The sequence below is a fragment of the Hypanus sabinus genome, chromosome 1 (assembly GCF_030144855.1).
Source record: "Hypanus sabinus isolate sHypSab1 chromosome 1, sHypSab1.hap1, whole genome shotgun sequence".
Lineage (NCBI taxonomy): Eukaryota > Metazoa > Chordata > Chondrichthyes > Myliobatiformes > Dasyatidae > Hypanus > Hypanus sabinus.
Window position 1 is genome coordinate 84328813 of NC_082706.1, and position 9739 is coordinate 84338551.

General features: G+C 40.4%; 1 long non-coding RNA gene across 1 annotated transcript in view; it reads right to left on the minus strand.

Moving 5' to 3' along the window:
- LOC132401794 (uncharacterized) overlaps positions 1-9377 on the minus strand; it is a 54281-nt gene extending 44904 nt beyond the window's left edge. The window contains exon 1 of the long non-coding RNA XR_009514719.1: positions 9299-9377. This is a non-coding gene — a long non-coding RNA (uncharacterized LOC132401794). The remainder of the gene's footprint in view (positions 1-9298) is intronic.
- Positions 9378-9739: the final 362 nt, after the last annotated feature.

Here is a 9739-nt window from a genome sequence, read left to right on the forward strand (position 1 = left end):
GTTCTAAACTATTGTCCAGGAAAGTGATTAAGAAATGTAGCTATGGACTCCAGGGGGACTAAGCGTTGGTGCAATTCAAAGAGATTGTCCGTAACTAATGCTTTTGTTCTGAGCGGGGTGGCTATCCGCAGCCCAGATGAATTGTTGATTTGGGTTTTGACTAATGCTGAAGAATTAGGGAAAGTTACAATCATGGAGTGGCAGTTTGACCAAATGGTGGACAAAGATGTAGTTTTAGTTCAGACTACCGATGATGTGATGGGAGTAGATCTGCCTGGTACCACTGGGGTCCCAGCAGAGACGAGACCACGGGCCTTCCATACTTTTAGAGAAGGGGAGTGTGTAGGTGAGGGTGTCAATTTGGACGTCAAGTTTCCCGTAGCTCAGGGTGCAGACATTAAAGAAAAGATGCTCACGTTTCTGCAGAGTGAGGGGACAGACATGTCTGATGTGAAAGGTCTACTGAGTCCTTCAGCTGTTGATTTAAGCTCTGATCTTGTTTTGGCTATAACATCACTGGTTGATACTTGCAGAAGTATATCTGCAGAGAACCAAAGTTGCTGCAGGGTGGGAGTGTTCTCCGATGTCACGTCCACACCTGATGTGGAAGAAGAATATGAGGCTTGGGCTGAGCAGGCATCTCAGTTACTGGATGAATGGCAGGGCTCGGATAATATGCGAAAAACAGAGACTGGTAGAGAGCTTAAAGTGTCCATTGGCTGATATAGTGAGGTTCCTCAAGGCAGAAAATCCATTCGCCATGTCAGCTAATGACTTGTAAACTCTGGAAGATGCATTTGGCCTGTTTAAAGTGCAGCTGATTTTAGAATGAAGTATAGGCACACATTCCTGGCGGAAGGAGCAAAGTTGTGTGCCAATGTTTTCAGGTTGGAGAAGTTGCTGCTCAGTTTGTGCCACAAAGGGGGCATTCATCTCTCTGAGAGAAATTGCTTGAGGGTGGAGCAAGGTGTGAAGGCACGCTGTCACACGATGTGGTTGCTCTGTGTACTTGACTGACCTGCAAGATGCGCCCTCCTCCATCTTTTACTGAGTTACTCAGAGAGGAGGAAAATGCAATAGAGGAGTGGGAGGCCTCCATCAGCAGGGCCAAATCCTCGATAGTAGCCTCTGATGCTAAAGTGATCCCTGATGCTACACAAGCGAGGGCTTTGTAGGATGTCATGAATGATTGGAGGGCCGAAGTATTTTGGATGATATCAGTTGGTGCTGCCACGGAGCATGACAAGGCCGACAGGAAGCCAGACCATACCAAGGCGAGTGCTCCTACTGAGCAGAGTCCCTTGACCAGAGAAGAGACTGGTATTTTCTGTTACAACTGTGGAGAAGATGGACATTTAAAGTGGGAGTGTGATGAACAGGAAAATCTTCAGAAAATAAAGCGGTGAATTAAACAGCAAAGAAAACTACAGAGGGACCCAATAAAGGAACAGGCTGAAATTTCAGAGAGAATACGTCCCTATCAGTGTATCAAGGGAAATACTGAAGTACAAAACACTATTCCTGAGTTTTAGTGAGACCAGGCTCTGATGTATCCATATAGATTGAAGGCATTTATGCTGGAGCCATACTTGATGCAGGTTCTCAAGTTACTTTGTTTTATAGATCCTTTTACAGCTTATATTTGATGCATTTACCATTGATGCTACTCAGTGCCCTTGAGATTCAGGGGCTTAGTGCAGATTAGTATTCATTGAATGGTTACTTGTCACTGAAGCTGGACTTTTCGGAAGCAGATGTTGGAGTAACTGGAACTATTGATACATCAGTTTTGGTCTGCTCAGATCCGATTGCAAAGGGTGGAGCTTCTATTCTTTTGCGGACAAATACTACATTGTGAGAAGGTTCCTAGGAGCACGCAAGAGCATGTGGAGCGCTCTGACTGGCTGCATCACCCTGTGGCATTTGGGGGGGGGGGGGCAACTGCACAATATCAAAGTAACTTGCAGAAAATTGTAAAGTTAGTCTGCACCATCATGGGTGCTAGCCTTCGTAGTATCCAAGATATCTTCAAGGAACGGTGCCATCATTAAGGACCCCCACCACCCAGGACCTGCCCGCTTCTCATTGTCACCATCAGGAAGGAGGTACAAAAGCCCAAAGTCACACACTCAATGACTCAGGACCATCTGTCATCTGATTTCTGAATGGACACTGTACTCACGAACACTACCTCTTCATTTCTGTTTGTAACTCTCATTTCGGCTAGTGGCTTAATATAGGGGGTGATAGCAACCTGGCCCGGCCAAACTTAAGAAATCTCATTTGGGTGGATGCTGCACAATGTGTCCCCTGTTACAAATCGGTACACAATATATGAGTAAATGATTGAGCTTTATAAGTCTTAATTTAACTATATGGTTAGTAAAGAAAACAAAAGAAGAAAAAGGGCTCATTCTCATGAGACATTTTAATGCGCAATGTTGGAGTTCACTGATAAGGCTGTTCATCCACCACCGACTTCCTCTGACCTCACTCCAAGTCCACTCCATCAGAGGTCTACCAATTCTATCCATTCGTGTCTTCTCTCCTCATCTCTCTCCGACAAAAGACCGCAAATTCCCGGCTCCAATACACACAAGAAAGAACAATATCCGGCTTATTGGCTAATATGCCCTGTTATCTCTAGTCATACACCAAACATTGCTGCTACAGAAAAACCATTTCCGCAGCAGTGGAACATTACAGAGAAGCCACTACATTAGCAGTGAAACCTTACAGAGTGTTATGTGTTTTTGCACTATAAGAAGCATGTTGAAAGGCACACGAGCAGGCAGGGAACAAAGAGATATAGACCATGTGCAGACAAATGGATTAGTTTCTGTACTGTTCTATATAAGACCCAGGAAAATGTTAACTATTTGCCATTCTCGGGAGCTACCTCTCAGTGAAGGCAGGCATCAATGACAAAGTGGCAGCACAGATTCTTCATCAGGATAATCGCCGGGTTGAGTGATTCAATGAAACCATGGCAAATGGAATTTTACATAGGAATTGTGAGCTCATGCACTTTGGTTAGAGAAATCCAACAGAAGACTATTATCTAAATGGAGAGAGACTGGAAATAAGTGAAGTTCAGAGGGATCAAGGTGTTTTAGTGCTTGAATCATGAGAAATAGATAAGAAGGCAAACAGCACATTGGCCTTTATTGTAAGTGGGTTGGAGTATAAGAATAGGAAGATTTTTTTTTACAGATGTTGGTGAGGCAACATTAGCAATATTCTGCTCAGTTTAAGACTCCTTAGGTAAGAAGAATATGGGGCCCATCCAATGGAAATTCACCTGGAAAATTTCTGGTTCGAGAGGGTATTCCCAACAAGAGAGGCTAGAGTTTAGAAGAATGAGAGGTGACATTATTGAAATGTATTAGATCCCAAGGGGTCCTGACATAGCAATTGTTAAGATGCTTCCACTAGTGGAGGAGTTACAAAGAAGGAGAAACAGCTATAAAACCAGCAGAGTTGTCTATATCTCAAATAATGAGCAAAAGCATCATCATCATCATCATCATCATTCTGGGCTACGTTATATGACGTAGGTGATCATGGTCTTCCATTTGTCTTTAATCTTCTCTTCCAGTGGGGAAGACACCCTTCACACTGTTCTTCTTATTATTTTCTCTATCCATAACCATAACTGTTCTTGGCAAATTTCTCTAAGGAAGTGGTTTGCCATTACCTACTTCTGAGCAGTGTCTTTATTATGAATAAAGTAGATGAGCTTAGAGCAAGGATCAGTACTTGGAGCAATAATGCTGTGGCCTTGGTTGGCTTGGTTGCCTCTGGGGCAGGAATGGTTACTTCAAGTGCCAGGCTTTAGGTGTTTCAGAAAGGACAGGGAGGGAGGCAAAAGAGGTGGAGGCATGGCACTATTGATCAGAGATAGTGTCACGGCTGCAGAAAAGGAGGAAGACATGGAGGGGTTGTCTACAGAGTCTCTGTGGGTGGAAGTTAGGAATAGGAAGGAGTCAGTAACTCTACTGGGTGTTTTTTATAGTAAAAAACACCACTTAATAGTAATAAGGACATCGAGAAGCAGATAGGGAAACAGATTCTGGGAAGGTGTAATAATAACAGGGTTGTCATGCTAGGAGATTTCAATTTCCCAAATGTCGATTGGCATGTCCCTAGAGCGAGGGATTTAGATGGGGTAGAGTTTGTTAGGTGTATTCAGAAAGGTTTCTTGACACAATATGTAGAAAAGCCTACAAGAGGAGAGGCTGGACTTGATCTGGTATTGGGAAATTAACCTGGTCAGGTGACAGATCTCTCAGTGGGAGGGCATTTTGGAGATAGTGATCACAATGCAGTCTCCTTTACTATAACATTGGAGAGGGATAGGAACAGACAAGTTAGGAAAACATTTAATTGAAGTAAGGGGAAATACAAAGCTATTAGGCAGGAACTTGGAAGCATAAATTGGGAACAGATGTTCTCAGTGAAATATACGGAAGGAATGGGGCAAATGTTCAGGGGATATTTGTGTAGGGTTCTGCATAGGTACATTCTAATGAAGGATGGTAGGGTACAGGGCTGTTGTAAATCTAGTCAAGAAGAAAATAAGAGCTCATGAAAGGTAATGATAGAGATCCAGAAGATCATAAGGCGAGCAAGAAAGAGCTTAAGAAAGAAATTAGGAGAGCCAGAAGGGGCCATAAGAAGGCCTTGGTGGGCAGGATTAAGGAAAACCCCCAGGCATTCTACAAATATGTGAAGAGCAAGAGGATAAGATCTTAGAGAATAGGACATATCAAGTGTGACAGTGAAAATGTGTGTATGGAACTAGAGGAAATAGCAAAGGTAATTAATGAATACTTTGCTTCATCATCAATGGGGACAATCTCTACCGCCTGCTACCTGGAAAGCATAGTAATGAGTTTATAAGCTAAGTAACAGGGTGTCAACACAAAAACCTTTCCCTCAATGTTGGCAAAACAAAAGAGCTGGCTATTGATTTCAGGAAGGGTTGCAGTGCACCTGCTCCTGTCCAGTATCTCAATGATGCTGAGTTTAAGAGGATTGAGAGATTCAATTTTCAGGAGGGCGCCTCACCATAGCCTGTCCTAGTCCAACGGAGTTGATGTCATGACCAATAAACCAAAGCTTCTACTTCCTCAGGAAGGTAAAGAAATTTGGAAAGTCCCATTTGACACTCATTAATTTTTTATACATGCACCATAGAAAGAATCCTATTGGAGCATGCCACAGCTGGGTAAGGCAATTGCTCTGCCCATGACTACATGAAATTGCCTGGAGTTGTGAACACAGTCAGCACATCGCAGAAACCAGCCTCCCTTTCGTGCACTTTGTCCACACTTCTCACTGCCTCAGTACAGCAGCCAACATAATCAAAGACCCTGCTCACCCTGGGCATTCTTTCATCTCCTCTCTCCCATTGGACAGAAGATACAAAATCCTTCGAGTCATACCAGCAGGTTCAAGGACAGCTTCTACTCTGCAGTAATAAAACTTGCAACCTCACAACTATCTCGTTATGATCTTGAACCTATTTTATTTTTACCTGCCTGCACTTTCTCTGTAGATAGTACACTTTATTCTCCATTCTGTTAAAGTGTTACCTTATTTTCCCTCAATTCACTATGTAGTGAATTGACCTGTATGAACAGCATTCAGGTCATGTCTGTGAAAATACAAGGCTAATACACAAAGCAATTCCAATTCCAAATAATGAGCTCATCGTTTAAAACTGAGGAGCAGAAATTTCTTCTCCCAGATTATGATGAAGCCTTGGAATTATCTGCCCCTGAGGGAGGTGGAGTCCAAATAATAATATATATTTAAAGTGGTTATAGATAAATACGAATTTGAACATTTGAGGATATTAGCATTATGGGAAACTAGTACAGAAGAGGGCCTTAGGCCAGTCAGGATACAGGAGTATAAGAGTGTAACTCCATGAGGTGTTCTGCCACTGTGACCCATCCTCTTCAAGGTCCAATGCATTGTGCACTCAGAGGTGCTCTTTTGCCCACCACTGTTGGAATGTATAGCTATCTGAGTGACTGTTGTCTTCCTGTCAGCTTGAACCTAGCTGGCAACTCCCCTTTGACCTCTTTGATTAACAAGGTGTTTTAGCTGACAGAACTGCTGCTCACTGGATGTTTTTCTTTGTTTTTGTTTTTGCTTTTGCACCTCCCTGTGTAAACTCTAGAAATTGTTGTGCAGGAAAAGCCCAGGAAGACAGCAGTTCTTGAAATACTCAAACCACCCCATCACGCACCAACAATTATTCCATGGTCAAAGTCATTTCAATCATACTTCTTCCCCATTCTGATGTTCAGACTGAACAACAACTGAATCTTTTGACTAGCTCTCTCTCTCTCTCTCTCTCTCTCTCTATATATATATATATACAGTGCCCAAGACTTTTGCACAGTACTGCAGTAATTTTTCGTTTTGCACTGTACAAAATAGTGCACAAAAAAAATTTCATTACATGTTATATGTAAGTGATGATAAACCTGATTCTGGTATGGGTCTCTATTATGGACTGAGAGTGGGAAGGGGACAGGGAAAGAGGAATCATGGTTAGGGAAAAGGGGAAGGAAAAGGGAAGTGAGAGAGAAGCACCAGAGAGACATTCTGTGCTGATCAATAAACCAATTGTTTTTAAATCTAATGATCTTGCCTGGTGTCTCAGGGCTGGTTGTGTCTGCACCCCTGCCACACCCCACTCTGGCTTTTCTTCTCTGCCACCTGTCTCACACCCCTCCCATAGCACTTCACCCTTGCCATTCCCAGAGTCCTTTGATCCCACCAAATTTACAGACTCTCTCTCCACTCCATGTTGGCAGATACAGTACTGGACAAAAGTCTTAGGCACCCTAGCTATATATATATATATATGTCTAAGACTTTTGCCCAATACCGTATACATTTCTGAGATTGAGGCTATTTACAGCAGACATCTCAGGGATGGGAATGATACCACGAATGCTGTCTCTGTAAATTCCTCCAAATTCACTGAAAGGATAATTGAACCTATGTTGGTATTCATTCCAAGTTAAATATCACCCATGCAGGAATCCATTCCAAGGCAAATATAACCAGTATGGAGATCCTAATCACAATCTGTCAGTGACATTGGGTAGACCATATCACTTGACTGCCTATCACCAGTCTGCTGAAGCAGAGAGTGCATAGAGAGCTGTACTAAAAATCAACATTATATTCATTTAAAAAAAATGCATTCATGTTTTGTTCATGTTCTGTAAAATACATATCAAGGTACTTCAAATTTTAATCAATAATTACTATAATTGTAATTAGTTTAATAATTGTAATAATTTCTGGAGGAAAGTGTAAATGGATGTGCACAAAGCCTCCTTGGGGAAATACAGCAACACCACTCACTCCTGGAAACCCCTTATTACAGCTTATTAAGTGAAAAAGGTAGCATTCAGGATAATAGTTGGAATTTCAAATTTCAAATTGGTAATCCGTACAGGTCATCATGGATCCCAAGGAACTAGCCAAGAAAGTAATGTACATCCAGTCAATGAATCTGGAACTTAGGAAGCTGATAAGAAACTTAGTTTTAGTTAAAATCAATGCTTGTGGTTTCCAATAGAATTGCAACTAAATCAAAGTTTTTTAAAGTTTCATATGGTGACAGATCTTGAATATCATTATTGCTTTGAATCAGATTCAGAAGCAGGTTTATCTCTGACATATGTTGTGAAATTTGTTGTTAAGTAGCAGCAGTATGGTGCAAAATATAAAAATGAACTTAAGTTATGAAGACTAAATAAGTGAACAGTGCAGAAAAGGAATTGCGAGTTAATATTCATCAGTTCATGGACCGTTCAGAACAATCTGATGGTGGACGGGAAGAAGTTGCTCCTGTAACATTAGCTATGGGCCTTCATACTCTTGTACCTTCTCCCCACTGGTTGCCATATGAAGAGGGCATGGCCTCGGTGAATGAGTATCTTCATTAGTATGAAAATGTCAAATTAAAAATAAACAATTGTATATTTACATTTCCGAAAATTCATTTGGATGGGTGACATCATGTATTGTGTTTTGTTAATCAGAGGCATACCCATATCACTACCAATTCAAATCAAACATTTTTGGTCACCACCTTTTCAACACGATAGTGTGGATGCTGATAAATTTGCTGCCTTTGGGGTATTTGGATGCACAGATAAAAAATATCTCATTATGAATCGAGGCATCACAGATAAGGTGAAAATCTGTAGACAGTAAGGCTATAAAGTAAGTTTGCTAGGTCTCACTTTATTCCTGTTGTACAAGCTTGCTGCAGAGAAATGCACCTAATTAGGCACTAATTAGCAAGTGCACAACTAAACTTCAAGGACGATTTGTGCAGGTAATTTGCAAATGTCACATATGTAGTAGAAGAGAGAAAATTATCATGTAAAAACAGAGATGGCTTTGCTTTTTGATTTGATTTGATTTGATACTGCTGGCTAGTACTGAAATTTTAAGCACATATCAATCATTTCAAAGCAATTTATCTTCAAGAACAAAAAAAGAATCACATATTTTCCCCTCAGAAGGCAGCTATGATTGAATGCGTTCATGAATGAGCAACAAGACCAATCTTTCAATCACTAGTTTTCAGAACAGAATGCTAAATGTGAAAAGGGAATGTCACATAACAATGTGGACACGTATAAACTCCACACCATGATTTCTGGATTGAGGAAGTATACAGTCCATATGTATAACAAGAGCAACTTGGCATAATGAAAGGTGTAGAGGTGAATTCAATTTTCTGACAGATGTTGGTTGAAATTTGGTAAGAACCAATCGACCAAGTGTGACAAAATGCATGCAGATTGACATAGAACTACAATTTATTGTTTTTCTGGCTCCTAATTTTTATCATACATGGTTTATTTAATATGCATCTTTTATAATAGCATTGCAATGCATTTATGCATTTACCATTAAACATTACCCTTCATAGACCTTTTATGGACAGATGTGATCATACGCTAAATAAGTGAAAACGTTATATGCTACAATTATGGAAATTATTGATCAAAATTTGACATGCCTTTAAATATATTTTACTGGGTATAAACAAAACATAATTAAAAAACAATAAAAGTGACTATAATATTGATTTTAATACATGTCAGAAGGACATAAGGATAAAGAAAATAATTTTGTTATATCCAGAACAAAGAACAATGACATTCTGTTACAAAGATGCTTGAAAATTCAAGGTACATGAAGCATATAAGATGCTGCTATCTGGAGAAACATAGAAGTGATTCTTGTTTACCTCTGTGCTGCAATTTATCATTAACTGTGAAAGCTGCTGAGGCATGAGACTCTGAATTCAATCCAACACAACTCCAAATCCTTTGTTTCACATTTTGTATGGAATTCTGAGCTGTTGTCAAGGGCTCTCCTTTCTTAACACAAATGGACACCAATTCATTTAGTGGAAATCAAATATTATTCACTGAAAAGAGGAACACATCATTTCAAGGGTTACCATGCATGCTCCTTGAACAACTGTAAATAGAAACAAAATTTGAACTTGCTGACTTTGGTTGTTAATCTTTAATGAAATTAACCTCAGTCCTTGTTAGATCTCCCAGTAACTAACCCCAAATAACAAATATCAACTTAAATTCTGAAGTTTAAGAAGTCGATACCTGGAAGTTTATCTTCTCACCCATTTAGCAACCTGAGGGAAACTGGAAAATGGAAACATGGT